The 19,529-nt window shown below is 38.4% G+C and overlaps 2 pseudogenes; one reads left to right on the top strand and one right to left on the bottom strand.

Annotated features, from left to right (window-relative positions):
• The window catches only part of LOC126005982 (prefoldin subunit 3-like), a 1,144,584-nt pseudogene that overhangs the window by 1,036,810 nt on the left and 88,245 nt on the right, over positions 1-19,529 (top strand).
• On the bottom strand, positions 16,450-16,943 carry LOC126005984 (protein lin-28 homolog A-like; annotated as a pseudogene).

The following is a 19,529-nucleotide window of genomic DNA, read 5'->3' as shown; positions in this document are numbered from 1 at the left end:
CAGCAATATTTTGCTAGCCCTGCATTTTATTTCCTGTTAGCCATCTTCCCTTTGGGCTCCATGCTGGTCAAAGACCAGAACACAGAAACCCAGAAGCCAGAGCGCACAGCAGCGCAAAAAGGGCAAAGAGCCAAAAGGGCCGAATTCCCTTGGTCCAAGCCTTATCTACCTTTTCCCAGACCCCTCCCAGGAATGGGAGGGTCTTGCAGGTAAGGTTACGCCTACTACCCGGTTCCCAAGACCCCTCCCAGAAATGGGTGGGTCTCAAATAGGTACACCCACAGAGGAGTATTCTGAAGAGATCCATGTTTTCAACCAAATATATATTTATATCACAAAAATCTTTCTACATGTTTGTATATTTTCACTTTTTATCTTCAGTTCAGATGCTGTGACACTAAGGGCAGACCTAATAGAGGGATCTCAGGAATACCAGTGATATTTCCAGCCCAGCCCTCCATTGCTCTTTCATGCTGCCTCCATAATAGCTGTTTATGAGACTCTGATGCACTTGAGCACTTGTTATCACTGCTCTAGATCTGAGTGTTTCTGCTATATTTTGGATGGCCATGGAATATACCCTCCCAAAGCTATGCTTGCCAGAAAGTTTGATACCCTAGAAGGTCTAAGTGTAGTGTTTTTGATTTTTGATTTTTTGTTGTGTGTGTGTGTGTGTGTGTGTGTGTGTGTGTGTGTATTCAGGCCACACCCAGTGACACTTAGGGGTTACTCCTGGCTAAACTCTCAGAAATCGCTCCTGGCTTGTGGGACCATATGGGATGCTGGGGGATTGAACTGTGATACAACTTAGGCTAGCACTCTCAAGGTGCTTTACCAATTGCACCACCATTTTGCTTGAGATGACTGATTTACATGAAAGTCATCAAACAGTTGCTTTGAAAGTCACATACCAGTGTATTACCAATGAAAAGGAAGCCCAAAACTCCTCCCTTTGCCCCCTTAAATACTAGAGATACTTTGTAGCCAATCCCTCCCTTCACACTCCTTCCCTTCCTTCGCCCCCCCCCCAACAGAGGAATGTAAAGTTTACTCTGTTTCTGTTTAATAGTTAATGGAAGCCAATCTATATTTTGTTTGACGATTAAACTCCTTTGGGGATGGCTAACAAAGCCTATAAAAGGCCCTCATTACTTGGTCCAGGGCTTTTTGCTTTTTGTGGCTCTTTGCCTCAGTTTGTGTTGAGGCTCAGCTTTCTGGATCGTTGAGCCTCAGCATACTGGATAATAAACCCTTCGCGTTTGCATGAGAGTAGCTTGGAGTCTTTCTTGAGCACACCATTTGTTGGCTGGCCTCAACATTTGGAGGTCCCACCAAGATGCAGCAACAAAAGTCAACAGGGTTGACTCGGGTGGCTCTGGTTGGTTCCAACCTGTCTCTCTTTGGGTATAATTTCTGTCTCTGTTAATGACTCTCTGTAGTTTCTGTTTAGCTTCTATTTCTGTTTTAGGCTGGTTTGTGGTTTGACTGTTTCTATTTAAACTGGTTTCTGCAGTTTCTGTTTGTTTCTCTTTTAGGCTGTTCTCTGTAGTTTCTGTTTCTGCTTTCTGGTCTCTGTAGACTGATCTCTGTAGGTCTGAGAATTCTCTCTGTGATAGGCTAGTCTCAGTCTGTTTTTAGGCTGGTCTCTATGTGGCTGTTGGAGGCGGACCAAGTGCAGGCACGTGAGTCCTCCTTGACTCCTCTCCAACTGTGGTGGATGGACACATTCATGAGCCGCAGGCCACAGCCCTGGTGGATAACCTGATAGTGATTGGGACTCCAAAGACACTTGGAGATTCCTTCTGGGTGGATCCGGAGGATTCACATCTATCAGGCCAGCTCATGGTTTAAGTAGCTGCCCTGGGGGATGCCGTGGTGGTGATTGGGACTCCAAGGATGCTTGGAGATTCCTTCTCGATGGATCTGGAGGATTCACATCTGTCAGGCCAGCTCAGCTATTGTATGACAATCTCTTTGTAGTATTTGTTTTTGTCTTGTCGTACGATGAAACAGTCTGCTTCAACTCCAGTAGACACCTGTCTCTAACACAGGTTGTCCTAAAGTGGAGCCAGGAGGCATAAGCATTTTTCTTAAGTGACTCCATGAAGTGGGATTTAGTGATGATGGTCATTCATATACAATATAAAGCAAGACCTATTTTGGTTCACAAAAATGTGTTTAAGAAAAATTTATGGATTTATTGTTGTGCTCCTCTCTCTTTCCTGAAGCCTTCAAGCTTTCCTCAGAGCCCTGGGAAGTGAACCCCCCAAAAAAACTGCATTCTGAAGCTACCCAGCGAGTGAGTGAGTAAGAAATGGCTGTCTGTGGGGACTGCCATGTGAAGTGCTGATTGCTTCACCTACAGAGTCTCTGCCCTACTGTGCTTCTTCTGAGGAAACTGAGGACCTAAAGAGACCCCGTCCTGTGCTCCTCTGACTTTCCTGAATCCTTCAAGCTCTCCTCAGAGCCCTGGAAAGAGAACCCCCAAAAAACTGCATTCTGAAGCTACCCAGCAAGCGAGTGAGTGAGTAGGAAATGGCTGACTGTGGGGAATGCCGGGTGAAGTGCTGATTGCTTCACCTGCAGAGTCTCTGCATTGCTGTGCTTCTACTGAGGAAACTGAGGACCTAAAGGGAACCTTGTGCTGTGCACCTCTGTCTTTCCTGAATCTTTCAAGCTCTCCTCAGAGTCCTGAGAAGCGAACCCCCCAAAAAACTGCATTCTGAAGCTACCCAGCGAGTGAGTGAGTGAGTAAGAAATGGCTGACTGTGGGGACTGCCAGGTGAAGTGCTGATTGCTTCACCTGCGGAATCTCCACCCTGCTGTGTTTCTTCTGAGGAAACTGAGGACCTAAATAGAATCCTGTCCTATGCTTCTATGACTTTTCTGAATCCTTGAAGCTCTCCTCAGAGCCCTGGGAAGCGAACCCCCAAAAAGTTGCATTCTGAAGCTACACAGTGAGCAAGTGAGTGAATAAGACATGGCTGACTTTACAAGCCCAGAAAGGGGAAGCCGCTGAACTCTGCTGGAACTCAGATGCCAGCAACTCTATCTGCCTGTCTTCTGTGCTGTGCTCCATTTTTGGCCTGATTTCATCCTGTGTGTGGCTCATCTGCAGACGGCTTGCCATCCCTGGATTCTTCCCTGGAGGTGAGTTTACAAGCCCAGAAAGGGTGGAGCCAGAGGAGCATGGCCGCTCCTCTTCACTTCCCAGCCGTGCACATCATTTAACCAATGAATACAACCACAACATGTAGAAAAAACCACAATACAAGTGTGACAATGGAGAAACAACGCAGGCCAGTGCCAGACATAGAGAATGACGATGGCAACACTGATGACTTGAACATGACCAACCAACTAGTCAGTCTCTCAGATAAGGAGTTTAAAATCGCAATATGAAAGATGTTCAAAGAACTCAAAGAAAGTATAAAAGAGAACACTAATAAGAATAAAGAGAATATGAAGATAGAAATCAGAAAACTCCAAACTAAATTTCAGGTCAAATATTAGGTCTGAAAAACTCAGTAGATGAATTGAAGAAAAACATGGTTGAGCTTTCTCATGGGTTAACAGCAGCTGAGGATAGAATTAGTACACTGAAGATGAGATGAATAACAATCCATACAGTGAAAGAAATTGGAAAAAAGCCTTAAAGCAAATGATCAAACAATGGTAAAATTAATCAAAGAATGGGAACAGATGATAAAAGAAGTCTATGATAAGCTTGACAGAAACAACTTCAGAATCATTGGAGTCTCAGAGACCCAGGAAGAAAATCTCCAGGAAGAATAAACGGTCAAGAACATCATTAAAGAGAAACTACCAGAGCTAATGAATACATGTGATCAAATCCTGCATGCACGAAGAGTACAAACTAAAAGAGAACCCAGAAAAAACACCCCAAAACACATCCTAGTCACAATGACAAATCCCATAGATAGAGACAGAATTCTGAAAGCAGCAAGATTGAAAAGAGAAATTACATTCAAGGGAACATCCTTGAGATTTACTGCAGACCTGTCACTGGAAACACTCAAGGCCAGAAGGCAGTGGTGGGACATAGTGACAAAACTCAATGAAATAAATGCTTCGCCTAGAATACTGCACCCAGCAAAACTCACTTTCAGGTTTGAAGGAACAATAGATGGTTTCACAGACAAACAACAGCTCAGAAACTTTACAGACTCAAAACCATTCTTAAAAGAAAAACTGAACGGCCTACTTTAAGACAAAACTGACCAACAGACACACCAAACTTTGATATAAAGATGGCACTAACTCTCAGGACAATTCTTTCTCTCAATGTCAGTGGGCTAAATGCACCTGTAAAGAGATGCAGAGTGGCTAAATGGATCAAAAAACTCAATCCAACCTTCTGCTGCCTACAAGAAACGCACCTAAATAGTCAAAACAAATATAGACTCAAAATAAAAGGCGGTAGAAAAATCATCCAAGCAAACAACACCCATAAAAAAGCTGGAGTGGCCGTACTAATCTCAGATGATGCAAACTTTATACTTAAGAAAGTTGTAAGGGACAAAGATGGATATTTTGTATTAATCAAGGGGTATGTAGAGCAGGAAGAAATCACTCTCCTAAACATATATGCACCGAATGAGGGGCCAGCAAAATATTTAATACAATTGTTGACAAACATTGTCAACACTTCACAGGTCAACCAGACTGAAACCCAAGAAAAATATACTAGACCTGAAAAGAGAAATGGAAGAAAGAGGCATAGTAGATATGTACAGGACACTCCACCCCCAGAAGCCTGGATACACATTCTTTTCTAATGTACATGGGACATTCTCCAGGATAGACTACATGCTAGCACATAAAACATACCTCCATAATATCAAGAGGATAGAAATTTTGCAGGCTACCTTTGCAAAAGGCCCTGAAATTACATGTGAAACACAAAGGGACATAGAAGAAAAACTTTAATACCTGGAAGTTAAACAGCCTAATACTGAATAACCAGTGGGTCCGAGATGAAATCAAAGAGGAAATCAAAACCTTCCTAAAAACAAATGATAATGAAGACACAAACTATCAGAACCCATGGGACACAACAAAAGCGGTACTGAGAGGAAAATTTATAGCTTTGCAAGCACACATCAGGAAGGAAGAAGGGGCATACCTGAATAGCTTAATGACACAGCTCATAGAATTAGAAAGTACTCAACGAAAGGACCCAAAATTAGGGAGACAGAAGGAAAAAAGAAAGCTGAGAGCAGAAACCAACGAAGTGGAAACCCGAAAAACAATCCAAAAGATCAACAAAAGCAGAAGTTGGTTCTTTGAAAAATAAACAAGATTAATAGACCACAGGCAAAATTCACAAAGAAAGAGAGAAACTTGATCATTCATATTAGGAATGAAAAAGGAGAGATCACTACTGATATGGTAGAGATCCAAAGGGTAATCAGAAACTACTTTGAGAAACTCTATGCCACTAAAAATGAAAACCTGGAAGAAATGGATAAATTTTTGGACTCTGATAATCTTCCACAGTTGAATGAAGAGGATGTAGCATATCTAAACACACCCATCACTATTGAGGAAATTAAGACAGTAATAAAATGTCTGCCCAAAAACAAAAGTCCAGGCCCAGATGGATTTACTTATGTATTCTTTCAAACCTTTCAATAGGAACTTCTACCAATCCTGGGAAGACTCTTTCATGAAATTGAAAAAACAGGAACACTTCCAAATAGCTTTTATGAAGCCAACATCACCTTGATACTAAACCAGACAGAGATGCTATGAAAAAAGAAAATTACAGACCAATATTGCTGATGAATACAGATGCAAAGATCCTCAACAAAATCCTGGCAAATACAATTCAATGCCTCATTAATAAGATCATCCACTACGATCAAGTAGGTTTCATCCCAAGGCTGGTTTAACATCCATAAATCTATCAACATAATACACAACATAAACAACAAAAAATAGAAATCACATGATCATATCAATAGATGCAGAGAAAGCATTTGATAAGATGCAACACCCATTCTTGATCAAAACTCTCAGCAAGACGGGAATGGAAGGAACCTTTCTCAATATAGTTAAGGCCATCTACCATAAGCTAGAGGCAAATATTTTCCTCAATGGAGAAAAACTGAAAGCCTTTCCTTTAAATTCTGGCACAAGATAAGGCTGTCCTCTCTCACCACTCCTATTCAACATAGAATTGGAATTACTCGCTATAGCAATTAGGCAAGAAAAAGATATCAAGGGAATCCAGATAGAAAAGGAAGAAGTCAAGCTCTCGCTGTTTTCAGATGACATGATACTCTACCTAGAAAACCCCAAAGTCTCTAGGAAAAAGCTTCTAGAAACAATAGACTCATATAGCAAAGTGGCAGGCTATAAAATTAACACACAGAAACAAATGGCTTTTTCATACACCAATAATGATAGGGAAGAGATGAAAGTCAAGTAGGCAATCTCATTTATATTAGTGCCATACAAACTAAAATATCTTGGAGTCAACTTGACCAAAGACGTGAAGGATCTATACAAAGAAAACTATAAAGCCCTGCTCCAAGAAATAAGAGAGGACACAGGAAAATGGAAGCACATACCCTGCTCATGAATTGGCAGGATTAACATCATTAAAATGGCAATACTTCCCAAAGCATTGTACAGATTTAATGCGATCCCTCTAAATATACCCATGACATTCTTCAAAGAAGTGGATCAAAGACTTATGAAGTTCATCTGGAACAATAAAAACCCTCGAATAGTTAAAGCACTCCTAGGGAAAAGGAAAATGGGAGGCATTACTTTCTCCAACTTTAAACTGTACTACAAAGCAATAGTTATAAAAACTGCATGGTATTGGAATAAAGACAGACCCTCAGATCAGTGGAATAGACTTGAGTTCTCAGACATTGTCCCCCAGACATACAATTAACTAATTTTTGACAAAAGAGCAAGTAATCTTAAGTGGAGCAGGGAAAATCTCTTCAACAAGTGGTGCTGGCAGAACTGGTTAGCCACTTGCAAAAAAGCAAACGTAGACCCCCACTTAACATCATGTACGAAGGTATAATCCAAATCGATTAAAGACCTTGATATCGGACCTGATACCATTAGGTATATAGAACAACACGCTGGTAAAACACTCCATGATATTGAGACTAAAGGCATCTTCAAGGAGAAAACTGCACTTTCCAAACAAGTGGAAGCAGAGATCAACAGATGGAAATACATCAAACTGAGAAGCTTCTGCACCTTAAAAGAAATAATGCCCAGGATACAAGAATCACCCACCAAGGGGGAGAAACTATTCACCCAAAACCCATCAAATAAGGAGATGATATCCAAAATATACAGGGCACTGACAGAACTTTACAAGAAAAAAAAAACATCTAATCCCATCAAAAAATGGGGAGAATAAATGAACAGACACTTTGATAAAAAAAAAGAAATACAAAAGGCACATGAAAAATGCTCCTCGTCACTAATCATCAGGGAGATGCAAATCAAAACAATGATGAGACACCACCTCACACCACCATCACAAAGAATGAGAACAATCAGTGCTGGCGGGGATGTGGAGAGAAAGGAACTCTTATCCACTGCTCGTGGGAATGCTGTCTAGTCCAACCGCTATGGAAAGCGATATGGAGATTCCTCCAAAATCTGGAAATTGAGCTCCCATTCGACCCAGCTATTGCACTCCAAGGGATATATCCTAAGAACACAAGAACACAATAGAAAAACCCCTTTCTTAAACCTATATTTATTGCAGCACTATTCACAATATCCAGGCTCTAGAAGCAACCAAGATGCCCTTCAATAGACAAATGGCTAAAGAAACTGTGGTACATATACACAATGGAATATTATGCAGCCATCAGGAGATATAAAGTCATGAAATTTTCCTACACATGATGTACATGGAATCTATCATGCTGAGTGAAATAAGTCAGAGGGAGAGAGAGAGATGCAGAATAGTCTCACTCATCTATGAATTTTAAGAAAAATAAAAGTCATTTTTGCAACAATCCTCAGATACAATGAGAAGAGGGTTGGAACTTCCAGCTCACTTCATGAAGCTCATCACAAAGAGTGGTGAGTGCTGTTATAGAAATAACTACACAGAGAACTACCACAATCCTGTGAATGAATGAGGGAACTGGAAAGCCTGTCTGGAGTACATGTGGGGGTTGGGTGGGATGGAGGGAGATTTGGGACATTGGTGGTAGGAATGTTGCACTGGTAATGGGTGTGTTCTTTACATGACTGAAACCGAATCACAATCATATATGTTATCAAGATGTTTAAATAAAGGAAAAAAATTTAAAAAAAGAAAAATGTAAACTTTTTCTAGATTTATTATCATTTTTTAAATTAAGAATGAAGTGTTTGTTGAAAAGAATATGCTTGCTTTGAATTCAGCCAGCCATATTTCAGTCCCCAGAATCCACAGGGTCTCTTGATCACTCCCAGGAGCAATTCTGAGTAGAGAGGCAGGAATAACACATAAGGATAATAGGTGTAGACTTCCCCCAAAATATAAAGAACCAAATGTTAGATATTATATGAGCATATATTAACTTATTGTAGTTCAAGTGATTATACGATATAGACATAGGCAGTGGTTTTGAAGCTAAATTAATGTTTAATCATATTTATTAACCACATATATGCTAACAGATGAGATTATCAAATATCAGCAAAAAGATAAAAATGAATTTAAAAAATACAAATTCTTTGAAGGGTTTTCAGGTTGTTATATGTGTGTAATAATAAAATAGGAAATAGCAAAGTAATACTATGTTAAATTTTGTACTTAATATCTTCATTAATATAACGATTTTAAATCAACAAAGATATCTATTCTGAAAATTATGTAATTCTAATAATGATCATATTCTTGTTGGCTCTACATAATAGATTCAATTGAATTAAGCATCAATAAATACTATTGAAGAAAAATGAGTACATAGAAAATTGTTTTTATTCTAATTAAAAGGGAAATTATGCAAGACACAGAGCATTTTCTGAAAAAAAATTAAGAAAAAAACTTTTTTGTAAAAAGACAAGTTGCAGAGCAATAGAACAGTCATTAGTAATTTTAAAAAGATTTGAATTCTGGACTCAAAAAAGATTATTTTCAGTATACAGATATGATTCAAAGGGTTCAGAGTGTAGAGGATAAAACATTAAACCACTGCAACATACTTTTGCATTTGTCAGGTTTTAAGATGAGAGAATATATTACAATTCTTATCAAGTAATATGTAGAGGTAATTGTAACATGGGCCTTATTCACACCCAAATTTCTTTAAGTCAAACTACATCTGCTTTTATTAGTATTCAAGCATTGGGTTTGAATATTGGTATTAAGTAGAATTACAATTATTGTGAGTGTGGGAAATAAAATTTTCTTATGAACTCGAAGCGACTACTCCACATATTTTCAGTAACTTCCATTACAGTCAGTATTATGAATCTGGTTCAGATTGTCTGCAAAAGCTAATAGCTACAAAGGAAATCTACTGAAAGAAAATCTGTGGGAATGATAAGATTGAAGAAGATTGTGACTGCAGTGTCATTAATTCATGTGCAAATGATCCATTTTGTTAGGCAAACAGCATTTGGAAAATGAGGTTTGTCCTTTAGAGCTTTGTTGCAAGAACTCCAAGTTTTTGCCAGCATGTACACTTGTATAGAAAAGAGGAAAATGAATATAATCTTTCAAAGTGGTACATTGGGATTCTATGAATTTCCTGAGGATGCTTATGTGCAGGGTGAGATCACCTGCTGGGGTGGAGGATCTTGTTATAGAAAAAAATGCAAAAACCACCAATCACAGTGTAGAAGCATTTTAGGGACCAGGCTATGAGAACAAGGCTATAAAGACATCAATATCCGAAATGACCCTTTAGTAGTCATGGTTTCTACATCTCTTTATGCATACCCTGACCTATAAAGGATTCTCTGTGAGGAAGAATTCAGTGTGAGAATGTGAGCACAATTAGTCGTCTGCAAAATCACATCAACTTGATTTTAACAAATATCATTGGAGTCAGTTGTTGGGGTACTGACTACCATTTTGGGTTGACCACACCTGATGCTGATGAAACAAAAGAATTACTGAATGTGGAGGAAATCATATTTGAATTTAATGATGTGTCCCTACTTCATACTTCACATAACTTTCCGATCCTGTGAACTGCAGGATGCATGGGATCTACAAAAATCTATATCACTGCCACTGTAATTCTGCTTAGAGCCTTCTCAAGGTGGAGAGGAGGGGTGTTGACAGTGGACCACCACCTGGAAGCCATTTTTCTGAGTCTGATAAAGGAGATTCAGCTGAGTCTGAAGTTTTCAAACAACACAGTATTTGTTATGTTCTCCTGCTATTGCGTATAATTATGTTGCTATTGATTTTCATTGCAATAGTGAAAAATTAATAACCTTAGAGATTTTTTCCAAATTACCAATAAAGAAATGTTCCAGATGACTCCAAGAGTATAAAAAAGCAATGATTGAAAATAAATCAACAACAAAAAAAAATAAATCAACTAGATTACAATTTTTAGTATATAAATATTTCAGTATATAAATATTGTCCTGCTTGAAAAGTTTATACATGTGCCTGAGGGCTTTTATACAACAGATATGGGATTATCATCTGGTATCATAAATATTAATCATTTAATTTTTAACAAGATACTATTCATAGAAATTTATTTTTCTAGATGTATTATTTTTATATCTACCCCCTCCCAGTTGGTGTTCTATTTTCATAGAATTATTTTCTGTAAATTTACTGATCTAAAGCACAGATAATTATTTTCATTGTAAAAATAAATGTTTTGTGTTTTAATGTACATGTATATGTTTTCATCAAGGGATTTGTTTCATTTCATTTTTTTATAATTACCTTCATTTCTGCACACTCTTGTCTTTTTTACTTTAGTTTCACAGGAAAGTGAAAGCAATTATTTTCTTTCTTATATTTTCATTAATATTTTTGTATGGAAGAATTAGTATTCAGTTGAAAACAGGGATTTTTTTACTTTTTTTTGGTTAGAGTTTCAACACAACTGACTTTAATGTGAAAAAATAGCAAATTTTCTAAATGCATACTGACATTCAAATAAATAAGATTAGTATAATATGTATATAAATGCATTACTTAATTTAAAATGTTTTATATGTTGCATATGCTCAGAGACATATGTATATGTATAATATACATGGGTTTTTTGTTGTTGTTGATGTAGGCATCATCAGCACATGCTACTTCTGAAGAATTACTCATTACTCTGTACACATGACTAACTCCTGGTAGTGCTTGAGGGACCAATGTACTTAGCATTGTACCAGGATTCTGGACAATTAAGGGAAGTGCTTCAGCCCTGGAATCTATCTTTTGGTCCAGTTAGACAGGTTTTTAATTCATAAAGCATTGTTTTTCATATCAGAGAAAATGATAGCCACACAAAATAAAAACATACATTTTTTAAAAAACACACAAGTTTTAACTATAAAATAAAACAGTTTATGTGATGTGTTTTTTTCTGTCTCGTATTCAAATCAAAAACAAAGAAATATCTGTAGAAAAGTACTTAGGAGCTTCTCTGATTTATTTCTTTATTGTACTATAGAGGATATGTTGAGTCAAACTTTGTACCTATTAACTAAGAGAAGATAATTGGAAATTAAAGAAGCAATGACAGGATAGTCAAAATCATTAGACCTGAAAACAATAGAACTAAGCAGACACAAGAAGCACTACTGGAAGAAGTATGAGAAGTATGAGTCAAACAAAAATTGTTGCTTCTCTATTTGATGTACTCACATATATAACTGAGTGGTAGGCTTAGAAGTAGGGGCCGGAGAGATAGCATGGAGGTAGGGTGTTTGCCTTTCATGCAGAAGGATAGTAGTTCAAATCTCGGCATCCCATATGGTCCCCTGAGCCTTCCAGGAGTGATTTCTGAGCCCAGAAATATATATACAGTATATATTACTGTACACACTGATTTCTGAGCCCAGAGCCAGGAGTAACCCCTGAATGCTGCCAGGTGTGACCCAAAAAACAAACAAACAAAAAAGAAATAACTGCAAAGATCCAAAAGTAAAGCATTTGTAAGTAATATTGTGCTAAATAGATGTAAATGACAGAGATTTAAACTCATCAAGGAGTTCAATATAAGGAGCTCTATAGTTATAGGATTCAAATCCATTGCACTATATCCACTATGTTTCTATGACCACCACTAGAATTTATCTGCAAGATAGAAGGGAGAGACTCAGATGTATGCCGCATATGCCAACAGAAAACAACTGAGGTCTTCTGTAAATTATATTTAGTGAAGCGATTCAAATAAGGTTGGCCAGTACAAGGCAAATGTCCTGTTTGTTGTCCTTCACATTTACTACTAAAATTTCTTAAAGTAAAGGACTACTTAGCTTATGCAAGGATGAATATGGAAATATTATGCTGAGCAAAATGAGCCTGAGGTACAGGGCTAGACATAGAATGATCTCACTCATTTGTGGAAAATAAAAGCAAGATAATATGGTATAATATTCAAAGATAATAGAGATGTGGGGAAACATGCTACAAATAGTGGGTGAAGTGCAATTGGGGCAGAAAAGGTCTACTATGACAAGAATAGTTAGAAATGACCACTCCCATGGCCTCTGGTTCAGACAGTAAGGGAATCCTGGAGGTTCTCAAAGAAGGTTCATGCACAGACTCGACAACTGCGAAACAGAAGTCAGAGTCTCAGAATTGGGGTTCAAATTCTATTTTGTCTATTGAATATTAAACCAGTAATACTTATATAAAATTTTGTAAATGTATCATAAATGCAGACAAATTACTGTACCACACTGTATATATTACTGTACACACTGTACCAAGCAAATGCACAGGGCGACTTGTTCAGGGCAAGATGCATGTTTATCTTTTCTGAACTAGGGCAGCTTCCAGCCTCTGCTTGCTCCTGCTATCTTCTCTGTTAGCAAGGGTCAGTTTTCAAAGACTGATATTATTTTATTGTTTTGGCCTTGTTCAAATTCATGCATTCTGAGCTGAGGCCTAAAATATTAACTCTTAATATAATTGCTCTTAGGCTATAGCAAAGCCAAATTTAGGGACAATTAGTAATTTTGTAAGACTGATAGAGAATTGCTTGAATATACAGAGCTGCTTGTGACAAGGTGGGTCTAAAGAGATTTGAGTTTTTTTAAGAGAGGCTCAAGGAAAGGTCCTTAGGATGATAGTAAATTTATATCTCAAATAATATTTATGCCACATTCCCTATGAGTTTCCCCATTACCCTGAGTGCCTCATCGACAAACATCCAAGACCTCTTGATGCCTAGTGCCCGCCATTGTGGGTAAGGCAGCTTCTCAAGTCCAGTGCCTTCCTTTGTGGGTACAAGCAGCTAAGGCCTCTCTAACTGGGTACCCTCCTTTAGCCATGGCCTCAAGGTCAGAATTCCTTAGATAGGGCTGGCCTTAGCAGATCACTGGGTGCTGAAAAGAGACAAAGTGATATGCATTCTACCCCTTAATTAACAAAATTAAGTGTCTCAGTGTAATAAGACTACAAATAACATTGTCTCAGCGTAAGAGAGTAAGAAAGAAAGAGAGATGAGAAGTCTGCCCAGTGGTAGGTATGGGAGAAGGAGAGATAGTGGGACACTGGTGATGAAAAATGTGCACTGGTGAAGCGTGGTGTACATTATTTGACTTAAATTGAACCATGAACACTTTGTAACCCAGGTGCTTAAATTTTAGAAATAAAAAAACTTAATCATAAACATTTTTGTAGTATATAACTCATGGTGATTCTTTTAACCATTTTATATATTAAAAAAGATGAAAGTAAAATAATTGGAGAGAAGATAATAACAATAAAACAATGATAAGATTCTTTTTTTAGTATCATTAAGTTTTTATTCATTGTATTTTTCCAAAGGGAAAAGGGGAACGGAAAGGAAGTAACTGATACAGCAAAATCAATCATCTAATAAACATTTCTCAAGGATGGGGTCACCAAAGCCCACATTTCTTGCAGTTCGAGGATGAGGACCAGGGAATGAACAGACAGATAAATGCTTCCCTACTCTCTTAACCTCCCTCCCCATAAATTTAAGATTTCACACCAAGCTTTGGTTGCTAGCAGTAAACATGAAGTTACATTCATCTGTTTACTATTAAATAATCTTTTGGCCACTTTGACCTAAATTTCTTGAACCCACACAAAAGTTCCTGAGTGACTTGGATATATATTCATGTTACTTTCCTTGATCTCCTGATCCCATTCATTGCTGTTCTCTACCTAAAATGAAGGTATGGTTTGGCATGAAAAGTAGTGATCAAGAGATTGGGAATAAGGGATGGAGTTTTCTTACCTTCTAATGGTTTTTTTCAAAAATCATTTTAAGACGTAGGGTAATATCCTACAAACTTTCATATGCAAGTTTGTGAGGTTTTAAAGGGGACTGATGGGGAGGAGAAGGGGAACTGAGAGAATGGAAAAAAAACCCAGGATATTATATAAATTTGAGGAAAGAAGATTTGTTTTAAAATAGTAAAGAGGGCAGGAGAACACAAGAAAAAGGGTGTTTCAAAGCCCCCATTTCAAGGGTCCCAAGCTTATTTCAGATCCTTTTGCCTGGTGCAGAACCTTTTGTCAAAGATGCTTTGGCTATTTTTCTCATACAAATGTTTTGTAAACAATAAAACCCCAAAAGAACATAGAAAGACCAACACATTATATATACACAAACTAGGTCACCTAGCAACCACCAAATTAGCTACCCAAACATCTACAAAGCCCAGAAAAATATAATAACTAGAGGAGCTGCAAATTGAGGGAGAAAGAAACCCAGGATTAGACACATATCACCCAATGCAGATTATTGCATTTGCCCCATTTCAACACAGTGAGGTAGAGGTTTGCAGTGATCATAGCAAGTAAATGAACAACCCCTGAGCCCCTTCTCCTTTGGCTACCATAACATGAATCACCAATACAGCAGGGCAGGACACTAGTTCTGGGCCTCACTAAGAAAATATCTGGAAGCCAAAGAGTTAAAGGTTCTGGATTTTGGTCCCTGTTTCATAATATCCATACCTGGATATCTGAAAGTAGATACAGAGGTATCCTCTGAAAACTATACTTATGAACTCAAACTTAAAAAACATTTTTTTAAACACACATACACCCTGTTGTGCATGATAGGCCTGGCCCAATCCAGAAGGTTGGATATGAGATGTAAAGAGTCTGAGCCTTGGGATTAGATGTCTGGTAATCTTCCATCCCACACAGACCTCACTTGATATTAGCTTCCTCTTGGTGCTTTTAACCTGGCCCAGCCTCCCCTAACTTCTCTGTACCACCTTTCCTATTCAAACCAGTTTTCAATCTTGGGTATATCAAGTTATATGGCCTATAGTAAAACTCAGGAAAATCCTCGCCCCCAATGCAAACGTTAAAGATGGAGGGGTTTCAAAATGATATAACAGCAGAAAAAGCAGCTCATAATTGGCAAAATAATAATAATTAATAATAATAAGGAAGTTCAATAGTCTATCCACTTTAAATATTTTTTCTCCATGATGATCAAACAAAAGTAATCCTGCTGTGCAGACCAGGAGCTGCTGCTGCTGTATCCCTGAATTTGCTCATGTACCTGAGAACACAGTGCAGGAATGAGGGCCTTAGATTAAAATACACAAAAATACAAAACCAGAATATTTATTTTATGAAAAAATGCACAAGATACGTCATTTGTACAGAGCTAGTGCAGTTGGCATTCTGGAGAAGGTGGGGCCCACATGGTGCAGCTATATACAAGGCAGCAAATAAATAAAAATCATTTTGGCCCAGAATAGCAAGGTAGTTTAGGAGCAGATCTCCTAATTGCCTCTTTGGTCTTTTATGATAATCCATGGCTTGGGACAATTCAATACCTTATTCCTAAAAGCAGATTATGAAGAGACAAGATGTGAGGGAAAAAATCCTGCCTCAGCCCTGAGATTCCCTCCCATGGAATGCAAAAGGTTTCAGGTTGGGACCATCAATCTGGTCTCTTATCTGATCAGTCTGGCATGGAAAATAGTTGCGTAGCCTTCTTTAAAAGAAAAACCACTTCCGTGTCCAGAACATTTCAAAAGCTAGAGATTCTGGGCATAGAAACACAAAGTATGCAGAGAGGACTGCCCTCAAAGTCCTCAGGTGCATTTTGACAAAAGTGAATGGAGTTCCTCTGCCACATTCCCATCTTCCCCCCACCAAGAAGAGAGAGTGAAGCTCTGGATCTTAGTCTGAAATACATACATGGAAGTGCCAGCTGCCCCATTCTCATCCTACCCCCACTTTCTCCTCTCTGCCAGTTAATGCCTGCTCTTTGAAACTTGTTGATCGCAAAGGATAGTCCCACTCCTACTGGCTCAATTCTGGGCCTCGGGCAGCAGGGCAGGGGAATGGATCTCCTTTCTTCCTCCCGGAAATAGACAGGCTTCGCTTGGGGGCTGGGGGCCTGCTGGGCCTTCAGTGGACAGGAGGCCACCATATAGCTGATACTCTGGCAGAAGTGGCACTTCTTGAGCTGGGGTGGCAGTTTGCATTATTTGGCATGATGGTCTAGACTGCTACATTCTAGCACCTGTCTCCCATAGATCTCTGCTTCTGCATGTTTTTCCCTTTGGGCTGCCTCTCATTTCCAATACAGAACACGCCACCAGGACCGGTGACTCGAATAGATTCCAGACCTTTGGCAGACTTCTTAAAGGTGAATTACACTGCCTCCCGCTCTTTCAGGCTCCGGAAACCTTCCATGTACAGTTTATTCTGATGCACAAAGACGTTCACGGTGGTGGTGGGGGGGGGGGGGGTCGAGCGTGACCCTGGCACTGGCGGTCATGGACATAAAGCAGAACCCCATGCACATGCCTTGGCGCAGCTACCTGCAAACTGCTGGTTTGACACAGAGCCCATGGTTGATGGCTGAGCCGGTCGGGTGGCTGCTGGCTGCTGGCCCAGAAAAGTCCAGCGGCAAAGGGGTGGCTCGAGGAGGCAGCTACATCTTCCCCAGCAATAATGTTCAGATTCTTTGAAAATTTTTCAAGTTTTTGATATTTACATTATATTAAAAAATATCATGAAAATAGCATATTAGGGCTATGACATATTTAATGCTCTGAAAATAGTTTTGTTAATAATAACCAAGTAAAAACCTAGGCAAAATCTACTCTGGATATTATATATAAATTTTAAGTATGGGAAATAAAATTTGCTGGACTTTACATCATAAATTGCACAGAACTAAACATAAACATAAAGTTCTATTTGAAGAAGTGAGTAGAGTAAATGGTATCATTTATTTAATTAAGAAAAACTGACAAGGGACCGGTAAACTCCAAAACAATAGAGAAAAAGAGAAAGAGAGAGAAAGTCAAATAATTAATAAAAGAAAATTACAAAGAAACAAACAAAGGAAACATTCAAACAATAGTGTGCTTGCATGGTATGAGACCAAACTTATTTTTATCTCTGGCATGTCATAGGGACCCGAAGCCCAACACAAATGATGGTCATATGGCTAGTAGACATAGGAGAAAGTCTTCAACTCAGCTTTTGTGACCCTTGAAAACAACAAAAAATGGAAAAAAGAAGGGCTAACTTGCACAACAGGCTGGGTTCTAGACTTATAATGATAGTTTATGATCTGTCCTGTGCACGATATAGGGTCCCTTGAGTACTGCCAAAAGTCATGCCTGAGGACAGAGTTGCAAGAAATCTCTGGAGCATCTGTTGCCCAGAAGAAGAAATAAATTTGAAATAAATGCAAAGAAGGAGAATCAAGCCTGTCAGAAATTTTATTTTTATATTACATAAAGTATAAGTTAATATAATGGTGAGTTTAGGCCCTAAAAGAGCAAAGCACATGTAATCATGTGTCTTTTGAAAGAACACTGTAATAGATCATAGGCATCCTTCAAACAGTTATGGCTAGGAGCCTTTATATGCTCACTATGATACAATAAATTTAATTCAGAAGTGTGACATATGTATTGACCTAAATGCAAACCAGTTATTTCATAATATTAGCCTTGTCTTTGCAGTGGGCTGGTTATTTGTTCAAGTCCCCTCCTTTCTTTTTTTCATTTTGTCTTTATTGCATTGATGAAGTGGCACTGTAAAAAGATACATACTTATAGGACAACACTGCAAAAAGTGATCTGAGGTGGAAGATGATCCACAGTGATGTTTTCAGGCCTCCCTTCCACTGATATCACCGATCAATCTTCATGAAGGTTGCATAATGTTTATAGGTGAGAAGCTAGTATGAGTGACCATGCATCTAATGCTGATCTGGCTAAAGGTGCTTCTTTTTCACAGTGTATATTCCTGAATTACACTATCTCAAATCCATGGCAGCCCAGAAGTAATGATTCCCTGGAAGTTAACAGACTGATAGTGGCAAAAAATCCTTCAGATTGGGTCTCTTAAAACATGAAACTTGGGGCCAGAGCAGTGGCACAAGCGATAAGGCGGCTACCACAGTTCTATCCCCTGGTGCCCCCTATGATCCCCAAGTAAGGAGAGATTTCTGGGCGCATAGCTAGGAGTAACCCCTGAGCGTCATCCAGTGTGGCCAAAAAAAAACCCAAAAACAAACAAATGAAAAAAAAAAAAAAAACCATGAAGCTTGATGGCCTTAGAGAAGTAGTCTACATGAAGTTACTTAAGCATTGGTTGGCCAGGAATATGCCAGTATTCACCTTCACAGACCAGGGTCCTCTCCATCAGGACTATCCTTTCATCTAACAACTGCTACTATTATGGCTATGTGGAAGAGGACCCATTCGCCCATGTTTCCCTCAATAGCTATTTTGGGGGATTTTAAGGAATGTTACAGAAAAACAACTTTTTATAAAGTTAGACGTTTCTAACTACTGCTCTAATTAGGTAGTGAATGCTATATTGGTATTGATTCCATGAGAGACCAAAACTCCAAAATTATCAGGAGGCCTTGGTTACATTGGATTATTTATATGTGCTTTTTTTTAAATTAAGTGAAACCCTCTCATTATTTTGGGATCAATAGCCAGTAAAGAAGTTATAACAATAATCTGAGAAAGTAGAGCACAGAGTAAGAACACTAATTTAGTTTTCATTTAAAATAGAACACAGGAAACTGCCACCAGAACATACTTGTATACTTAGCTATAAATTTATATATTTCATATTATTTATATAATTTTGTATATTATATTTTTATAACTGTAATAACCTCCACACCCATCTGTAGTCTTACTTCACTAGGTGTTTAGCTAAAAACTAAAATTTTAGCTAAAATTCTAAGCCAGAAGGTTTTTAATATCTGGTCTTTGGTCCCTAACCAAATCTCAGAAGTTCATATTCATCTAGTCTGCTAATCCATTCCTCAGAGGTTATAATTTTAAACTCATAGACCATTTCAAAAACATGAATTTCAATAACCTGGCCTCTTTCCTGAGATAAATGG

Source organism: Suncus etruscus, chromosome 4 (assembly GCF_024139225.1).
Source record: "Suncus etruscus isolate mSunEtr1 chromosome 4, mSunEtr1.pri.cur, whole genome shotgun sequence".
Classification (NCBI taxonomy): domain Eukaryota; kingdom Metazoa; phylum Chordata; class Mammalia; order Eulipotyphla; family Soricidae; genus Suncus; species Suncus etruscus.
The sequence above is the reverse complement of the archived record's forward strand: the minus strand, read 5'-3'. Positions and strand labels throughout refer to the sequence as shown.